Source organism: Panthera uncia, chromosome X, assembly GCF_023721935.1.
Source record: "Panthera uncia isolate 11264 chromosome X, Puncia_PCG_1.0, whole genome shotgun sequence".
In the NCBI taxonomy this organism is placed as follows: Eukaryota; Metazoa; Chordata; class Mammalia; order Carnivora; family Felidae; genus Panthera; species Panthera uncia.
In genome coordinates this window covers 107,579,760-107,600,742 of record NC_064817.1, presented here as the reverse complement: position 1 = coordinate 107,600,742, position 20,983 = coordinate 107,579,760, and the positions used below count along the sequence as shown (strand labels likewise).

General features: G+C 48.7%; 1 protein-coding gene across 2 annotated transcripts in view; it reads right to left on the bottom strand.

Annotated features, from left to right (window-relative positions):
- The window catches only part of FHL1 (four and a half LIM domains 1), a 47,725-nt gene that overhangs the window by 12,905 nt on the left and 13,837 nt on the right, over window positions 1-20,983 (bottom strand). The window lies entirely within an intron of this gene.

The window sequence follows — 20,983 nt, the reverse complement described above, 5'->3', positions numbered from 1 at the left end:
ACAGAGCCCTCTCACAGTTGCTCGTCTACCTCCTTCCAGGCTTTTGCTCCAAGTCACTTTCAGTGGCCTCTCATTGGACCTATTTCAAATTGCAACCATGCTCCCTGTCCCCTGTCTCCACCCCCTTCCTCGATTTATTCTCCACAGTAACTGTGGAAAAATGAATTAAAAGAAGCAAAACGTGCCCATCAAACCTCAACACGGTCCCACCTGGAACTCAAAAGTGCCTTTGGCCACTGAACATCAAGGCAGGCATCTGAATGGCTGAGTTTTACAATTCTTTTTAAAAATGTTTATTTATTTTTGAGAGAGAGAGAGACACACACACACAGATACACACACACACACACACACACACACACACACATGCACGCCACGAGCGGGGGAGGGGCAGAGAGAGAGAGGAGGACAGAGGATCAGAACCGATGCAGGGCTCACATTCATGAACCGCGAGACCGTGAGCTGAGCCAAAGTCAGACGTTTAACCGACCGAGCCACGCAGGCGCCGAGTTTTACGATTCTTACTTCTCCAAACGTTTAATGAAACAGTTATTCCAACAGCTGAACTTGTAACTTCTCGTTAGCTGGAAAATGACAGAACAATAAAAGCCGGGATGTTACAGGCAAATTTATCAGGTGTTGGGTCCAGGAGTCGGTCGGGGACAAGAAGGGGGGGTGGCACTGTGCCCCCCAGCCCGCTCCGGCCCCTGTCTCAGCGGCCTGGCGAAATGCTGCGGGGAGCCCGGCCACTTGGGAAACGGCCGCACCCCTGAAATAAAGGTCAATGTGTCTCCTGGCAGATATGTGCGTCTTGCGGGAGATGATGGACCGTTACGAACCGGAAACGAGACTTTAGCGAGGTGCGTTTCGAGGTAGAGCCTTCCTCCAGGAAGCCAGTTCTGGCTTCAAGCCCCACACGAGAGGGCGCGTTCCCTCAGCAGGCGCAGTAGTTAGCATCTGGAAACGTCCCAACAGAATATGGACACAGTGATGGCCTCATCCAGCTGGCAAACAAACCTATTTTGCCCGAAACACGGGAGAAAATACACAACCCAGAGAATTCCTTTCTGATCTGCAAGTGTAGGACTAGCACGGGCGAGTCTGCCTGCGGCTGACGGCACCTCCACCCCAGGTCGGCCCCGCCTTCCTTCTCGAACCTCGGGAGGCTTGACCCCGGCCTGCTCTGACACGCGTCCCCCCCGCCGCCCACGGCCTCGAGTGCCAGAGCTGCAGCTTGCGGAAAACCAGAGCAGAAGGGGCCCCGGGTGAGGTGAGACACGGTCCCTCGCGAAGAGAGCCGGTGACCCGGCCCCGCCCGGGGTCGGCGGCCCAGAAACCCTGGCGGTCGTTTAGCAGACGCCCCAGCAGCCGCGGCTCTCGTGAGCGTCTGAGCCAAGTTCGTTACACGGTAACAGCGTGATGTTTCGTGGTTTCCTCAAGAATCACTGTGCTGTTTACAGAGCGCCTTCATCTACCGTGGCCGTGGCTGGCCGCTGTTCGGCGAACCGGTCTCTCTACTGTCTGAGGGCCACGTTCCAGGCCTTCTATTCTCTCACGCTGCGCGGCGTGCGTCAGGATGGTTTTTCAGCGAGTGTCGGGCATCAAAAACCCGAAGCTGCCTCTGGCACGCAACTCTCCGAGAACCGTTCGCTTCCGAGGCTCTCTACCCGCTTTTGTCTTCCAGCTATTCCGCAGTCGGCTTGTAGGCTCCACCTGTACGTGACCCCATCCCCTGCCGTCGTTTACTTTATAAGGTAAACGGCGGATGTCCTACTATGCGGTGCAAGGGGTTTTTCTGGTACCATATGGTCCAGAGTACCATATGGTTCCGTCTTCCAAGTGGCTCAGCAGCAATATACAGATGACCCGTCACCGCAGCAGACGGAAGGTGGCACCCAGCCTTATCACAGGCAGGGGTGTGCCCGGGGACGCTGGTGAGACCTGCCGGATGTGATGACACGTGACCTCTCGGGTCCCTGAAGGCCGGGTAAGAGGGGCCTTCCGAGGAAAGGCGCGGTGTGAGCAAAGCGGCACGTGGCCCGGCGGGGGCGGGAGCCCGGGAGCGGGAAGCAGGACACGTGACACCGGGAGGGAAGGGCACGCCACCACAAGGACGGCCGCTGGGCGGTAAGAGGGGCACCTCTCGGAGGAAGGGGGTCTGGGGGGCCAGGAGACAGCCCGCGAGGGTCCTGCCGGCGTCAGATGAGGCCGAACAAATGATCGCAGGTGGCGGCTAGCGCCACGAGGGCCACCGCGGGGAGGGACCGGAGGGGACGGAGCCGCCGGGCCCTTGGATGTCGGGGATCTGGGCGATCGGGGCGATGACGGGGAACTTTATGTGGCCCGTTACGAGGAGCTTCTGCTGAGGTGTCAGCGGCTCGCCCCGTCTCACGGGACGGCCCTGGGCTGTCGCGTCGGGAGAGAACCAGGCAAAACTGCGAGGGCCGCGGGGAGTCACGTGTGCAGGCACTTGCACACCGCAACCCAATCCCGGACGCTCTACTTCAGGAGCACCCCACGGGAGGATCACACTTCACACACGAGGCAGACACGGCAAGTTCCGTGACCCAGTTGGCCCACGCCCGGGGGTTCCTCGGCCCCGGCCACCTGGCTTGTGGTCACCCTCCTCCCTTTCCCATAGTTTTCTTTCACTAAAGAAATTTCCAAATGGCTGCGAACTTATTCAGTTACTGCCATTAGTCACGGCCAGGGGCAAGGGCCTGACGGGCACGTGCCACGGAGTCTTTGTGGGCCCACCTGTGGTTCATCTTGGTCACGCTCCGCCCTCCTCCCCCTCCTCACGCCTGCCACTAAGTCATACACTCAGCAGGGTTTTTCCCCTCAACAGAACTCTGCCCGGCTACTCGTCCCTCCGGCCAGGGATCTTACTGAGTGACCCCAGCGGCGGGAGGAAGGCAACCCGGTCATGCACCCTGATATGCTGGGAGTCCACGCCGGGCTCTCCAGAGCACTTCTCGGCCAGTGCAGCTTCAGCCCATCTCATGTTCCTGTTAATCTTTAGGGTGGGAAGAGTACTTCTGCTTCCTGACAAGGCAAATTGTGCAAAGTCACGGCTTAAATGTCACAATTCGGGGCCTATCTGTCAGGGAGTCAGCTGAGGGAGCCCCCCTAGAACCACATGCGGGGCGATTTCATCACGCAAGATCCAAAGGAAAGCGAGCCCCCAGAACTGTGCCTCCCCAGAGGGTGTCTGGATTGCAGAGCAAAGGAAAGGGGCCCCAAGAAAGGGGAGGGCCTGCCACCAGTGAGGGAACGTGCAGGAAATGGAGGGCCCCGCAAACAGTCAAGTGCCTTGAAAATGCTAATTCACTCCAGAGAAGACCAGCATCTCACGATTAACCTTGGATGGGGTTCCTTGTAATACTCCTAGATTAAGAATTCAAACACGTGCCTTGGCCTCTACCATTGGATCTTGGAAAATGTCCTTGTGTGATTAGGAATAGTTTTTTAAATTTTCTTAAAGATTTTGGCTTTTTAAAAAAAAATTTTTAACGTTTATTCATTTTTTGATAGAGACAGAGCATGAGTGGGGGAGGGGCAGAGAGAGAGGGAGACACAGAACCCGAAGCAGGCTCCGGGCTCTGAGCTGACAGCACAGAGCCCGACGTGGGGCTCGAACTCACGGACCGTGAGATCATGACCCGAGCCAAAGTCGGACGCTCAACCGACTGAGCCACCCAGGTGCCCCCATTGGCTTTTGTTTTTTTAGAAGTTTACTTATTTTGACAGAGAGAAAGAGGGAGAGAGTGGGGAGGGGCACAGAGAGAGGGAGAGAGAATCCCAAGCAGGCTCCTGCGCTGTCAGCACAGATCCCATGAACCGTGAGGTCAGGACCTGAGCCAAAGCCCGATGTTTAACCGACTGAGCCACCCAGTCGCCCCTAAAGATTTTAAGTAATCTCAACACCCAACGTGGGGCTCAAACTCACAACCCTGAGATCAAGAGTCACATGGTCCACTGAGCGAGGCAGCCAGGCACCCCAGGAATAGTTTTAAAGGTCTCCTGTCCCCAAAGTCTGCCCCCTCTTATACTGTTCCTAGACTCTCACCAAGATGGGGGAATGATCCCAGTCACATGCTATATATAGATATCTTTGAGCCTCTAACCAGAAATCACCAGTGCGGACAATGCTGAACAAATGATTTTCAAAGTAAGCCACCATGGTGATCTCAGATTTAAAAAAAAAAAAAAAAATTGAAATGGCACTTAAAAAAGAGAAAATAAAGAAAAAAACGATAGGAACAAAGAAACAGAAACCAGGAAGAGTTTCAGAAGGAAACATATAATAAAATGCAGAATCTCCAATCAGAGGAAAATAAATGTTTCATGAAACCGAGAAGCTAGTAGGGATAAATCTTTGTCATATTTTAGGTGTTAGAATTCTCTTCCAGTCTATTTCTACCATCCACTTGTGATAGATCTGTTTTATTTCCACGTTGCCATGTGCCGTGACTCAAAACACCCTTTCAATCATGCTAAGTCCTGGCATTCACCAAGCCCACCTGTTATGGACATTTCAAGCCTCTGATAGATGTTCGAGGGCTAAACATTCCATGACCCTAGTCTTTATTCTTAAGGCTGTTAACGGGTCGACTGCCTTGACCAGAGGCATCATCATAATGCCTCGTGAGCCCTGCTTCCTGATGGGGGATCTCACCTCGTAACATATAATCTGTCTCCATTTACCAAAAGACTGTAATTAATACCCTGCCTTATTATGCCCCTGCTCGGCCGTGGAATTCAGGGCAAAGGTCAGAAACCCTTGTTGAGTGGGGCGCAGGCTGGCAGTGGGGGCACAGGAGGAAGGAGACAAAGCAGTGGTCTGGGGGTCACTCAGGAAGTCTCCATTTTGTTAGGCGATAGGCTGACTGACCGAGAGGGGGCAATCCAGGGTTCTGGAGGATTGAAACGGCATTAAGGTGAAAGCCTCGCTCGGTCCCCACCTGCCAAGTTGCTCCGAGGGCCATCATTTGTCTGCCTGAGCAGTGTCACAAGCCAGATTCGAGGCACACACTCACAGGCAGACCAGGAGGGTGGTGGTCCCCAGGGAGTCGTGTCTGAGAGCGTGAATGCGAATGGCTCTCTGTGGGAACAGCTACTCTGTTGGCAAGGACGGGCGTCATACCGTGAAAACGCCACAGGAAGACCAGAGTAAAGGCCAGTGTGATCTTGTGGGTGGCCTACCATGACGTGACCGCCCCAACCAGTAGCTTGTGTTGTCCACCCGTGCACAGTGGGGACAGAGGAGAACGGGTGGGGTCCACGCGCGATGCCGCCTTCACAAAGACTGCTTTAGTTTTCCCATCTGTCGTCACGCAGAGTTGCAAACGACCTTAGATACCAAGCGGCCCGGCCACCCCATTTCATAGACGGGAAGGCTAAAGCCCAGAGATGGGACATGACCGGCTTCGCTGCATTATCGGCAGCTCCAGATCTAGAACCAGAGCGTCCGGACCCCCAGTGTCCCGTCCCTTGTGCCACATCAAGCTGCTTCCAGCGACGGCTCTTGACTCACGGCAGCGTACAAGTCGGGACCGTGCTTTATGGTCCCTTGACTTTAGAGAGTAATAGGCAGAGGCTCGGTATCCAGGTCACAGACCTCAACACTAGGGGACAGGTAAAACACTCTAGATTCTCTCCTGCTACGGCGAGAGTCTCCTCAGATACCATCTACTTCAGCTGAGGCAGTGGGGCCGCAGCAGCTGCCGCAGAGCAAGGCAGGGGAGGTCCAGGTTGATGGAGGGGTAAAGGGTCCTCCTACAACAGCTGACGCTCAAGGAGCCCGAGCAAACGGTTCCAAAGCTCTGGAAGTCAAGCAGTACGCGCGCCGTGCCAGGCAGCGGGTACATGAATAGAATGACAGGAACACGAAGTCCAGCAAATAGAACACGAGAAGCAGTCTGCAGCTAGAGTGGCTGAAGCCACCAAAGGTCACGCACTCGGAAAGAGGACATCACATTTATCTCAAATCCCAACCTTTCTTGTCTTTTTCAAGCAGTGTGACGGTCGAAGAGAACACACAGGTAAATATGTACCGCGTGTAAGGAAGACCGGCCCGTCCCAGGTGTGGAATGGGCGGCCGACCGCTCCGCTGCATTCGGTGGAATTCAGACAAAATGGCGTCCACCGGGCCCCTGGCCATCTTGGAGGGCTTCCGTGGAAGACAGTCAAGTCTTAATTTTATAGGCGATCGGCAGAACAACGAACACTGTTCTAAGACAAGCAACGTGGAGCGTGCTCAGAGTTTAACACGGGTGGATCTATTTTATACGGTTTCAAGGGAATTCCGTAGCGGCAAAGGGCCCGAGCCCTGGAGCCAGAGCATCTCACATCGAATCCGGTCTCCACCACTTACTGGTTGTGTGCAAGCCAATTCTACTTACGTCTCTGTGACTCCATTTGCTCATCTGCAGAATGGGGATAACAGGAGTGCCTAGGTTTATAGGGCTGCTGTGAGAAATAAAGAGCTAAACCCTTGCACAACGGTGGCTGGCACCCAGTGGGCACATTTTGCTATTTATTCAATTATGCTTTAAAAATGAGGATTCCCAAGCAGCAGACTCCTGCAAAAGAAAAATTTCTTTTCGAATTTACCAGTTCACAGGGCACACGTGAAAAACAGGTAACAGCCCAACTGTGAGGGTTATGAGCCTGATGCGTCAACAGGAGGACAATCTGACATGTCCCAGGGCCTCAGAGGAATCAGCCTCTGGCAGGCACAACAGCCCAGAAGACGGCTGTACATCCTACATGGATGTAGACGGTTTAGGGACAGGTGATGGGACACCTTGGAAAGACAAGGCTGCTCTCTTGATCCTCTAGTGAAAATAAAAGACCCACTAGGTGTAGGTCACCTGCTCAGACTTGGGGTGAGAAAGGAGTTTTCCTACATCCCTCCTACCAAGTAAGGTCCCAGTGAGCCCAACGGATGATTACACTCTCCAACACAACAAATGAAGGCTTGCTTGGGTGAAAGCCCTTAATGAGACAGACCACCCGTGGACCGCCTCTCTGATCTCAACTTGGCCCAAGAAGGCTACCGACGAAAAGAGACTACCTATAGCATCAGAAACAGTAGCTCTGGCCAGAGCGTAGGTTACTTCTGTATGTATGACGGGAGTTGATTTGTTTTTACATGTTGGTTAAGCATTAGACTACACTAAGAATTTAGCGACTATTTCTAATGTTTCTTATTTTTGAGAGAGAGAGAGAGAGACAGAGTGCGAGCAGGGGAGGGGCGGGAAGAGAGGGAGACACAGAATCCGAAGCAGGCTCCAGGCTCCGAACAGTCAGCACAGGGCCCGACGCGGGGCTCCAACCCACGCACCGTGAGATCATGATCTGAGCCGAAGTCGGACGCTTAGCCAACTGAGCCACTGAGGCGCCCCTGACGTGAGTTAATTCTGAATGAATGCCAAGGACGTGGATCTCAAAGAGCTCTCTTTCTAGGCCATGCAGAGGAAGGGCTCAGCAGCTGACGTGAGGGAAGACTGCCTGTGGGGACACTGGACTTAAGTGAAGCACAGGAAGGCGTCAGGTCTCAGGGGCGGCACAACTGAAAGCTGCATCGTCTATCCCACTGCTGCCCAAAAGCACACTGTGGTCATCCCCCCACGTCCACCTAGATGAATTCGGGTTAAAGCACCCGAGTTGGGAGAACTGACAGAACAGTTACCTGACCAGCCCACAGACAGGCCGGATGCTACGGTGGTAACCGTCCTGCTGGATGACAGCTCACGGGGCCACGGCACCTGCGATGTGCCAGTGACGCAGTCCTGGAAGAGGAACTGTGTCTGTCCGTCAGGCCCACCGGTCTCCCTCCTTTCAGGAAGGGCTCCTGAAACCCTGTGACTCAGCTCAACCCAGGAAAATAAAAGAAAGGGAATGGGGGCAGCTCCCGGGAGTAGGCAGGCAGTGCCGGGGCAGGGGTCCCTCTGGGGCCAGTTCCAAGGAGAGAAAGGGCCGGTCCAAAGGATTCTCTGAGGCTCTGGCCAAACCCACCATACCCGTCTCCCCCAGTGCCATGGACTGGGAAAGGCCCACAGCCACGGCATCTCAATCGCACATACTGAACATTCTATCAATCCAGGCTTCCTTCTTTTGGGTTAACGGTATCCCCCGATAAAATGGGAAGATCGCTGGCGCGTGTTTGTGGAAGTAGCTAAGAGGGTATGAAGGGCTCTGGTGTTGTCGGTGAGCCTGTGTAAACTATCTTCCAATGGAAACATTTCATGGGTGAAAACGTAAGGTTATTGTTTTCTGTGTTCACAGTGATTCTTAAAACATGTTTCCGTGTTCCTGACTCCGAGTTGTTTTTTCATTTTATGTATTAAGACACAACTTAACACGCCATAAAATTTACCCTTTCAAAGCGCACACTCCAGTGATTTTTAGCAGATTCATCAAGTTGAGCAATCATCACTCTCATCTGATTCCGTAACATTTTCTTCACAAAGAAAGACACCCTGTGGCCATCAGCGGTCACTCCCTAGACCCTCCCTTTCCTCCAGGCTCCCGGCAACCACTAATCTACTTTCTGTCTGTGGGTCTGCCCATTCTGGACACTTCTGTGTAAAGGGGATCGTACAATATGTGTGATCTTTTGTGCCTGGCCTCTTTCATTAAGCCTCATGTTTTCAAGTTTCATCCGTGCTGTAGCATAAATCAGCACTTGACTGTATTTTACTGCCCAATAGTATTCCATTCCATCGTACGGATACACCCCGTGTTTGTTCACTCACCTGCTGACGGACACGAGCTGTTTCTTCGTTTTAGCCATTATGAATGATGCCACTATCGAACATTCTTTTTTGTGTATGGATTTCTTTTATTTTTTGAATATTAAAATGTTTTTGGGGTGCCTGGGTGGCTCAGTCAGTTAAGCGTCCGACTTCGGCTCAGGTCATGATTTCGTGGTTTGTGACTTTGAGCCCTGCATCCGGCTCTGTGCCGACAGCTCAGAGCCTGGAACCTGCTTCGGATTCTGCGTCTTCCTCTCTCTCTGGCCCTCCCCCCCCCCCGCCCCGTCTCTCTCTCAAAAATAAATGAACATTGAAAGAATATTAAAATGTTTTTTTCTAAAGGTACAAAAGATTACCTACTGAAAAGTCTTCCTCTCCTGCCTGTCCCCAAACATGCACTTCCCTTCTCCATTAGTTACCAACGATCCCAGTGTCTTCTTATGGTTCCAGAGACACTGGGCATATGAAAAATATGTAGCTGTATATATTTTTTCTTTCTCCCTTTTTTTTTTTTTTTTTTATTTTTTTTTTTTTATTATTTATTTTTGGGACAGAGAGAGACAGAGCATGAACGGGAGAGGGGCAGAGAGAGAGGGAGACACAGAATCGGAAACAGGCTCCAGGCTCCGAGCCATCAGCCCAGAGCCTGACGCGGGGCTCGAACTCACGGACCGCGAGATCGTGACCTGGCTGAAGTCGGACGCTTAACCGACTGCGCCACCCAGGCGCCCCACTTTCTCCCTTTTTAAAAACATGATGGTGACGTGCTACACGTACTCTCCTATACTTTGCCTTTTCTATTCTGTGTATTTTAGCGAATTCTGCCTGTTAGTGCCGAAAGAGCATCCACTTTTATGACGTATATGGTATTCAACTGTGTAGATATACCACAATTTTTTTATATGTAATTTTTTTTAATGTTTATTTTTGAGACAGACAGAGGGAGCGAGCAAGCAGGGCAAGGGCAGAGAGAGAGGGAGACACAGAATCCGAAGCAGGCTCCAGGCTCTGAGCCGTCAGCACAGAGCCCGATGCGGGGCCCGAACTCACGAACCGCGAGATCATGACCTGAGCCGAAGTCAGATGCTTAACTGACTGAGCCACCCAGGCGCCCCCCGATGCACTACAATTTTCTTAATCAGTCCCTTATCGACAGACATTTGTTTCCAGTCTGTTATTACAAACAACGCTGTGAGAAATATGCAAAGTTCAAAACCAGGGAATGAACCAACTAGTAAAAGCCGTAAGTTAATTTAATCAGATTGCCTTCCTCTGACAGGCAGCAGGGTCAGATGCATGAAAGAGTCGTGACTCCCAGGAGAAGGGAGAGAGGAAAAGGAAAGGGACGAAGGGATCTCAAGCGGCCCAGGCAAGCACCCACCAAAGCTCACTGAAATGGCACATTTGTTTTGTCCAGGCAGAGAGCAGACCACGTGGAAATCCCGTGCCAACTATGCTAAGGCTACCCTCCATCAATGAGCCACCCAGGGAGGAAGTGGCTTTTGATTCCAAGTCTAGTGCTCCTTGCACCAAACCACAATGCCTCGCGATTAATTACAAAACAAGAAACTGAGTGAGACACTTTTCCGGACGACGTGCATATAGGTTCACACGGCGCCCCGCCGTGACAGACTGGCGGCGAGGGACGATCTACGCCCCAACATTAAGGAGGCACTTAGTATTCGTCGAGTCTGCAGGCTGAAAAGCTGCAAGGTCCACATGGTATCTGATTTTCAGATGTTCCTGTGCTCCTTTTTATCTATTTTTAAAGACGAAAGGTGGCGCCTTGGCTAGAGGTTATAATGGAGGGGCACAAGCCCTGCTGGATGATCTTAGACTGGCAACAGGTCACTGATGCATGCCACCACCAAAGTGCCCGGCTCTGAGTCATAGGTCTGACCTTCAAACGGCCTGCCGGGAAAACAAAACACCATCTTCCTTCCTTACAGAAACCTGCTAGGGGTTTCTCGACTCTGTCTGTGTCAGGGTTGTCCATTAACCCTGTGAGTGTTTCTTTTTGACAGCAGAAGAGTAGCTGGTCATCTGCGGTCTCAGAAGTCGGTCTTTTCTGAAATGGGCACTGGTTTTTCCGAGGTCACGTAACTAACCGAGGCCAGGTGGCTCGTGTTCTATTCATCACTGACTTACCAACTTAGATCGCACCTCCCTGCTTCTATGGACTAACGAGAAAAAAGAAAGGTCACCAGCACCGCACTCCCATCTCACGGCAGACACTTCAAAAGTCAACTCTTTGGATTTCAGGAAAAGGGGCTGATGTTTATAATTCGGCGTCATATATGCAAATCGAATGGGAAGTATGGCTACCAGCTGTTTTTGTTCGACGTTAAAACAGAGATCCCCATCACAGTGTTGTGGCGATTCAGTGTGGCAAACCAGCAGCGTTATAAATATCGCAAAACCACATTAATTTTAATTCACTTCAAACTGTCTACTCATTTAACCTCACAAATAAATGCTGAAGCCTACATAAATGATCACAGTGGACAAGGAAGCGAGCAGAGAAGAGATTAGTTCAGGAGCTTAGCAAGTTCAAAGCCAATTACGACCTAACTTTGTCAAAACGGAGAAAACACTATACAAGTTAAATTAACTGTAAGCTTGGGGCGCCTGGGTGGCTCAGTCGGTTAAGCGTCTGACATCGGGTCAGGTCATGATCTCGCGGTTCGTGAGTTCAAGTCCCACGTCGGGCTCTGTGCTGACAGCTCAGAGCCTGGAGCCTGCTTCGGATTCTGTGTCTCCCTCTCTCTCTGCCCCTCCCCTGCTCACGGCCTGTCTCTGTCTCTCAATAATAAATCAATGTTTAAAAAATTAAACAAAAAAAAAAATTAATTGTAAGCTTTCATTTAATGCAAAGACCAGGAATGTTTTGACGACTTTGTTGTTTCGTAACTCAAGGAACGAGCAATAGACATGGAGTCAGAAATGCCAGCGAAGAGTCCCGGGCTCTGTTGGTTCATTTTCCTTCCCCGTCGATACAATGGGGACATTAATACCTGCCCTGCTTTCCTTGTCAGATTGTTTTAGGAACTACATTAAGTCACATGTGCCCAGGTACTGTATGAACTGAAAAGTAATATCAAAATAAAGATTTCTAAAAGAAGAGAAAAATACATACATACATCAGTCTTTGTACCGAAGCAGGTAGGGTGTCCTCATTTTTCAAGTCTTCGCATGACTCACACCCCACGATTTTCACAAAAAACATATGCCCATTTATCATGCACCATAAAATCTAGGAGCGGATCATTGGCAAAAGACGGACAACCTCCATGACGGGGATTCTCGCTCTCATCAGCCCACACGTTCCAGGAGAGAGAATTTAGAAACAGTCATATGGGTCTTTCGCTTTTACTTAGGGTCTAGGTCTTTAATCCTCTTGTATTTCATTACTATTTCTCTGCAGAGACACAAGGAGCTGGGGACAAATGTATAATAGGCAAGCCCCACATACTCTTGGTTCTTCGCTTTGATCTACAAATCAAAAGCATACTCCTCTGCACACGGGTAGAGGGCAATTTTAGTTGCTTTAAGTTAACTGACAGTTTACCCTTCAGTCTCCACAAAGAGAATAGTTTGGAAAACACCCAACAGAAGAAAACCTGAAGCCAAGAGTAGTTTGAAGACTTCTATCCCAGAAAAACTAAAGAAAACAAGGAGCACTTTTTATTTCTGTTGTGGGAAGGGCTGGAGATTTAGTAACAACTTGAAGAAGTGAGTTAATCCCTTTGTAACATAGCCAAGACAGGGTTTATTTTCCTACTGTTATGATGGTAACTTAGAACACACAGGACAACAATATCAAATATCAATTCCCTCCAGAGCTGTAACTTTCTAAATGTAGTAATTAGTAATTTGTCAAGATCATCGTTCGACATTCACATAGTTTCTACACAGTCATTTGAACCCCCCTGCCACGTTCTGTGGCACATCCTCAAATGCCATCAAGACATAAACCAGGTACCATCTTCATGAAAGAAGGCTACAGGTGTTCCAGACGGATAAACTGAGACATTAAAAAAGATTAAGTGTCTCGCCTTAAGAGAGGGGGGCGAGGTCAAACTAAGAATAGAAGCGCAAGTCCTGTCACCTGTCCTGACCATAAATCTAGACAACTGTCCACCTTCCTGCCAACAATAAGTACACAGTCTAATCAATTTCTGTGTGTTTTAAACATACGTGTTGCAGGGAGAGAACGAATCTTCTAAGCGGACCGACGGAAATACTTAGTTACGGGCGGTGCCAGACATACAGGCTACGGAATATAAAGTATTCGTGTACGCAAAACACCTCTTTTCAAAAATTAAATCTGATTGATGGTAATACCTAAATGTTAGTGAAATAACTCAACCACTTGAGTTGTAACGGAAGCCAGATACAGTTTTCACCTGCCCTATCAGACCACAGGCAGTTAATCAGCTGTATTATTGGTGCTTACGCCACCGTCACGGAACAGGCCAGTCACATTCTGAGATCAAAGAGCAAGTCGGCGGTAGAGAGGAATCAAGACCTCTGCGACCCAACGGTCTCTTCTAGGACCAAAGTACACACAGTTCGAGGGTGCCGAGGACTTTTTATGGGGTTGAAAGGGTAGCGCGTCTATCTGAGGAGGCTGGTAAAGTTTCTACAACTCCCTGTGCGTAACGTCGTTGTGTTCCAGAATTTTGTTGTCGTCGTGTTCTGTGGACACATTTAAAATGTATCTAACCACCCAGTTCACCCCACATCCCACACCTACTCCCTTTCCCAAAGACCGTCTGCCCTCACTCTTTGGTCTTCCGTAGTACGTTCTCTTGGAAGGTTGGAGATGGGGGACACGGCAGAAACCTGCTTCTACCCTCTGGGGAAGGGGAGAAGCTGCTTGGAAAGGCTTTTAAGGGATCTGCCAGCTAACTCAAGAGTACAAGTGAAGACTTCCAGAAGGAAATATACCCAGCCAACCCCCTGGGCCAAGGGAGAGTGTTTGCACATGATTCTGGGGATTGAGAAGGAAGGGAACAACAACACAGCTTTGCAAGAAGGTAGAGAGCGCTTTCCGTACAACGAGGGGCAAAAGCCATGCACTAACCTCTTTCACCTCCATCCCGCTCTCGCTGTTCCAATTGTAACGAGGGTGTCTTTTTTTTTTTTTTTTTAATAATTTGCACTTAACACCTTGACACCACGGTTCGGGATCGGATCCAGCAGAGACCAATTTGGTCCTCAGTTAACTGCTCCTCCCTGCTTTCCAAATAAAATAGATTTTGTTGGAGTGACCAACACTTGCTGTTTATATAACACTTCTAAAGATGAGCCTGCCTCTCCATGAGAAGTGGAAGTTATTTGGCTCCTGTCTCAACAACTGAAAACAAAACCTACAAGGATACCCCCCCCCCCTTATTAGGGGTCAGCATCGTCTGAGTCACGAGTAAGTTCAGATTTAAAAATACACCAGTATTCTTTTCCAACTCCATGCCAGAATTCCAGAAAATCTGTTACTTTTAAAATAAGGCTTCCAAATTTTTTCCCCCAGTAAAACTGAGCATTTATTTTACATTTTGCATAGGACTCTATGCCAATTCCTGCACATTTGTGTGGTGCTCAAAAAGCCAGACTCCGAGTGCGTAAAATATATAAAGCTACCTAACTGGTGAAATCTACTGCATTTAGTTTGAAATGCATCCAAAAATAATATGGAATTATGGATAGAGAGATGGGTAGATCTGGTGATCAAACAGATACGGTAAATAACATGTTAATGACGGACTCTAGATGACGGGTATACAGGTGTTCCCCCACGGAATCATTTCCACTTTAACAATCTTCATCATAAGATGTTGGGGGAAAATAAAATATAGCTAAGCAAACATTTTAAAACACAAACTGAAGCCACACACAAGCAGGTGCTGGCTTCCAAAAGGCATTTTAGACTCTGAACACAGAATGTGGTACAATCCAGAACGAAAGTGAGGAACTGCGGCCTCCATCTGAAAGAGATCTGCCAAAGCCATTGTAAAGCTTCTCAGGCATAATCAAAGAAGTCCCGAAAAATCTCCTAACGAACTGCAATATTGCCCACATATGTCTTCAGACTTCGGGTGAGCAGTCTGAGCTATGGGCCGAGAGAGACCTTTTAGAAGGTTCCCTAGTCCATTGACATGGCCCCAACTGAGAGATGACCCTAGGAGCCAGCCTCCAACCCCTGAACTACCTTTCCCCTTTTATGGCAGTTTCGAGTGGAAAGCATATACTCATCTGTTTCCAGATTCCTAAAGGTACCAGAAAATCTAAATATAACAGATGGCTAAGCGCTCACGGTAACTGAAAACCAAACTGTAACTTCAGCTTTCTCAGGCTGATACCTTAACACCATGGGTTTAGTGGAACGGTCTTGCTGAACACCTTTTGTCTTTATTCCCATAACAGGAATATTACCCTGGCTTTGATGGATGACAGATAGGTGTCATCCAAAATTTTATTTTGAGTTGACATTAATAACCTTTACTTATTTCCAAGTCAATCACTAAGTGTTGTCCAGTGTGTTACAACTGACCACAAAACACAGTGGAGTATGTCCATTGGTTTTTGTCAGTTTCTCAAGTAGTTCAACACACTCTGAAAAACCTAATTCAAATGTTGAAGGCTCTGCAACATTTCTATGAATTCTAGGGTTCCCCACAATATAATGGAAAAACCATTAGAATGGAAGGACCCATGGGCCACCTGGCTGGCTCAGTGGGTGGGGCGCATGACTCTTGATCTCGGGGTCATGAGTTTGAGCCCCACGTTGAGTGCAGAGGTTACTTAAAATTAAAATCTTGGAACAAAGAAAAAAAAAATGGAAGGACCCTGCATTTGTACTGTTAGTGTTTATTAAATCTCTGACCCTCTCTCCCCTCCCCCTGGGTAATATAAACAGCCACTAAACCTTCCCCAGACCTTGGGTAAGTGGTAGCACACTCATAACCTCCTGGTTCTGAACCGCTTTCCACATCCCTTACCACACGTAGCTCTAACCTTTTGCCCTCCTAGCCTCAACCCCAATTCGCCAGTTTTCCTCAAATAAATAAGACCCTCAACTCTGTGTCCTTGGCTGGCCTTCCAAGTCTCAACAATACACATGGGGTGACCGTGTAACATGGGGGAGAGAGGACGGTGATGTGTGCGTGTTTGTACGCTTGCTGTAGTTAGAAAACCAAACACCCCAGAGTCTGAGAAGGGAGCTCATTTCACATTCAACTTACCATCTCTTCTTAGGCATCATCAAAACAAATGCGAGAACCTTAAAAATCTGAAAACAGCTCTAAGAATGTCAAAATTGAAACCACAGAAGGATGTGCACACTCAAGTGTTTGGGGGGGTGACGTATACGGATGCTGGCGGTTTACTTTGAAATGCATCCAAAAATGAAGGTAGACTAACGCACGGACGGATATGTGATGCGGCAAACGCGGTGAAATGTTTCAGTGTGGAACCTGGGTGGTGGGGATGTGAGTACTGACTGCATAACTTCAACTTTTCTGCCTATCTGAAACGTGCATGATGCAATGCTTACAAAACCACGATGCCGTACCGCAGTGAGGCGGGAGGGCCTGTTGTGTTCAAGAATATGCTCCAATGATGTCAGGAACACCGGTGTTAGAGGAACAGGGAGTCAGATAAAGATTCTCAGATAGTCCTGGGTAATACCACAGTAATGCTATCTGTGGTTTCCAATTCATAAAATGCCTCTCGTTCAATGAACTGTTTCTCTAGTAAATGCTTGCAAAGCCGCTGCCACTAACTAGTAACCGATGTGGAGGACGTCACAGAAAACATCGGTATTCCCGCTCCGAAACAGGTTCCAGTTTCCCGGCGGAAGCAGAGTACGGTCGTGCCCCCTCCCCCACAGGTCTGTTTCCCCCCGCAGGTCTGTTCCAAGACCCCCAGCAGATGCCTGAAGCCACAGATAGCACCGAACCCTGCAAGAGACTATGGTTTTTCCTCTACACACACACCTATGATAAAGTTTAACGTATAGGTCAGGCGCAGATGAGCAACAGTAACTACTAGCAGAATAGACCAAGTATAACAACGTCCTGTTAGAAGGTTACGTGAGTGTGGTCTCTCTCTCTCTCTCCCACAATATCTTAGTGTATGCGCTCTTCCTTCTCGCAACGATGATGTGAGGTAAAATGCCTACGTGATGAGGCGCAGGGAGGTGAATGACGCAGGCACTGTGACGCAGCATCAGGCGGCTTCCGATCTTGACGCTACACCGGGAGGACCACCCGCTTCCAGACCATGGCTGACCAGTGACAGAAACCCCAGAACGCGAAAGCACAGGTAACGGGGAACTACTGTCCAGTTTAAGACAGGGGCCCCAACCACACGCTTGACTCTCTCTGTGCCTCCGACTGTCCCAGTAATAAAAACAGAAAACACCCTGGAGAGGACCGAAGGAGTTGGCCCAAGAGCCTGTGGAACATCTGTAAGGACTGAGGATACAGAGGGCACAGCTTGGAACGTTAAAGGAAGGGCTGAGAGTGATGGAACACGTCGTATTGTTTCCGGGTTCAAACCTGTCATGTGAGCCCCGAGCCAAGAGTGGAACTCACCTTCTCCAACCAGTGAGCATCTGAACCCCTTGAGTGAGCAAAAGGCACCACTGATTGTGAATGCCCTACCACACACATGCACACACACGCCGACAACCACGTGCACAAACCCATCACCAGAATCCACAGAAAAATCTCCACTGGTTCTGGAAAAGAGACACTTGGGATGTCTTAAGTAAATTACTAATTCATAGTCCTGAAGAACGTATATAAACGGTCCCGTCACGTACGCGTATGGCATGGTTTGAGAGGTGTCGACAGACTCGCAAAGACCACAAATTCTCATCCAACTACCTAAGGGCCACTGCTTTACTACGTAGGTGAAGAAGTGGTACGGAAATTTATTTGATTTTTTTCTTTAACCTCTCAGTGAGAGATGCTGTATCTGTATCAAGTGTGAAGCTGATCTGGCTGATAGGATAGGGGAAGGGGGCCGCTGTTCTAAATACATTTCGCAGATTTCATCCTTTTTAGTTGAATTGATTTGATGCCTAGAGTTGTTTAAACAAAATGCAGATATTAACAATCAAAGAAAAAAATCAAATGAATTATGGCCAGTATTAGCACAGCTCTCCCATAACGATAGGATAATGATGGTGACGATGATCATAAGGAGGATGCGGGTGCTACTCTTTCTCGAAAGCATTGTCAAGGGCTTCAGCCTTCATGGTTGGATGTCTGCAAAAGCTGGGACCTCAGCTGTGCCTGTTGTACGGACCGTGATAAAACGGACACGATTCCACTGTGAAGCTGTGACTTGAATCTAGTAAGTTTCAAACCCAGGACTTAGTGACTATCCAACATTCATCTACCAAGGATGGATCTCTTTACAGGCGAGCATCTGTTGGCTTCTCAAGTCTCTATCCTATTAATAGACAAGGTGATGATAGAGAAAGCCGTAAAACGACTTCCATATCCACAGAGTTTTATGACGTTACAAGAACTCCATAAAAACATTAGGTATTCACAAGTTCCTATTTGACTTGAGCCAAACTTGATAACAGAAACGAACCCTGTTATTTCACTGGTGAATCAGGGTGCAGCCGCACTCATGTCCCCCTCTCTCCTCGGCCTCTGTGCGATGCTTGTTAATCACTGATGGGCTCCTTTGCTTTGGTTTTAAATTTTATTTATTTATTTTGAGAGACAGAACGGGAGGGAGGGGCAGAGAGAGAGAGGGAGAGAGGGAATCGCAAGCAGGCTCCGCGTTGCCAGTGCAGAGCCCGATGCCGGGGCTTGATCCCACAACCGTGAGATCATGACCTGAGCTGGAATCGAGTCGGACCCTCAACCAGCTGAGCCACCCAAGAACGCCTCCTCTGATGTGGTTTCAAAGAGAATTCACATATATGAGTCTGCCCCTAGAGAAGATGAAGGAACTTGCCAACAGGTGAATTCTCCATGAAAAACTAACACAGGATACACAAGCCTTAAATAAAGTCAAGCACTCTGACTCGATTTTGGATACACCATTAAACTTTCTGAAACCCGAGTGTCCTTCCAAGTCTCAAAGCAGCATATGGAAGAGGATAAAAAGTTTTAAAGGGTCATGTGAACCAACTGAAGTCCCAGATGGTTTGACTCGAGCTACCTTAGAGATCAGGTAGCCCATGTCTTCATTTCACATCCAGCGGGTACAGGTGGAAAGCTAGACTTCCATTTCAGTGTCACAATCTGGCTTTTTCCATGGGAATCCTCATCAAACCCAACCTTTATTATGACCTCCATGGCACAGCTTAATATGCTCAAATATGAAATATGGTTTAGACATTTATATGCGTGCCAACTTATAATCCTGTGACGAAGATACTTTTTAAAAATAAAAAAAATGTGCAATATCCAATCAGTGTTCCCACTGATGTAATATTCTTACAAATGGCTCCCTCATAAGAATTTCTTATAGACAGTTCATTCACATTAACTACACAATACTTTATTTCACTGAAAAGAAAATGATTTCCTGGGGCCATCAGTAATGTGGTGTGCATGTGTGTGTTTCTGCAAAAGACTTGCCAGCTTTCTCTCCAAGTGCTATATGAACTCTGATAGAAGACGACCGAAAGAAGCCCAGACTCTGGAATTCCACTTTCCGAGAGTGCAGTTAGGACCCTTCCTCTAAGCGAGGCAGTTTCTCTCCTCCAGTGAAAATGAATTCCTTCTATCTCGGAGGCTGGGAAAGTTAGGAGATGTACAAGAGGTCAAAATTAAGTCCATTAAATCCCAGCCCCGGATTTAGTCACCATAGAGACAGGGGAGATAAATAAACCAGTAACCTTAACAAATGTGCTGCACCTTTGCCAGACATATCTCTGACTTACCATTATTTTTACTTAAGTATCTTTCAGTCCAAACATAACTGACGATGAAGACGACAAAACCAAACAGAACTAGGCCCAAAAGAAATAGGAATGCTCATGCAGGCAAAGGGCAGGCAAGGAGTCAAGAGCTACCCCCCCTTAGTAATGCGCTCTCTGTTCCCCTTGAAAAGCGATTGCAACATGGAGCTCCAGAGGCAATGACATATGGGGAAAATATGTGGTGCTAAAGCCAGAGGAAACCATGTCAAAAAAGAAAAACAGACATGAAGTAACTGACCTAATTAAAGGAGAAACGCACACTTCCAGCAGGGAAACAAGTATATGTGACCCGGGGAGCACAGCTGGAGGGGAGGGGATGCCGGACGAAGGCTCGGGACGCTAGAGGGGATTTTTGTCACTTAGCTAAATGCCACCAGAAGGGAAAACAGGTACTGCCCTTGCACTACGGCTCCGCTAAGGTTCTGCTTAAGTGGACAGGGAGCCTTGAGACATCAAGAGTCGCTCCCTGGCCGCACAGCAGTGAAAAGCTCGGAGACAAATGGTTATACTTTAACACGTGGGACACCAAGGGGCCTCTCGACCAACCGCAGAGAACAGACGAAACATGGGCAAAGAGAGGAAAAAAGGAAGAAAACCGAGAGGTGAGGGTGATGGAACGAAGCAGCAGGGAGGAGTTCTAGCATGACAGCCCCGTGTCTAGGCTCTAGGCGGGAGTCCTCATCACGAGCCACGGTCGTTTACACAACACCAATGGCTTGTGGCATGGGGTCGAGAAGGTAGAAGCTGAGGAGTCTCGACCTCTAAGCGAGCCGTAGACTTCGGGTAAAATGTGCAAACAACAGGACAAGTAATATGAATAAAACCTCAAATGAAGTGTTACTTCTAGCTCTCGTCCACACGCACGCTGGCACTTTACGAGGCTATCATCACAGCACATAGACAACGGCCGTATTAGACAAATTCTTCCATACTGGTCTGCAAGCATCAAGGTTATCATTTTGAACAGATTCATGGAATTCTCCTGCATGGACGTATCCTACTTACTTAACCAAGAATCTTGCTTGAGCACACGAATGTTTAGATCCTAACTTTTTGTCCCTACAAATACCACTGTGACAAATACCCGCAACATGCGGCTTTTCTTTTCTTCTCGTAGAACAATTTGCTTCTTGGAGCGCACGTCCCGAAATAGGACTACTGGATCAAGGGGTACCGATCTGTGACTTGGGCCACAAGGTGCCACAAAATGTTCTAAAAGGCTTATGACCAACTTGCAGAGCTCCCAGCAGTAAGCGCTTCTCAGTTTCAA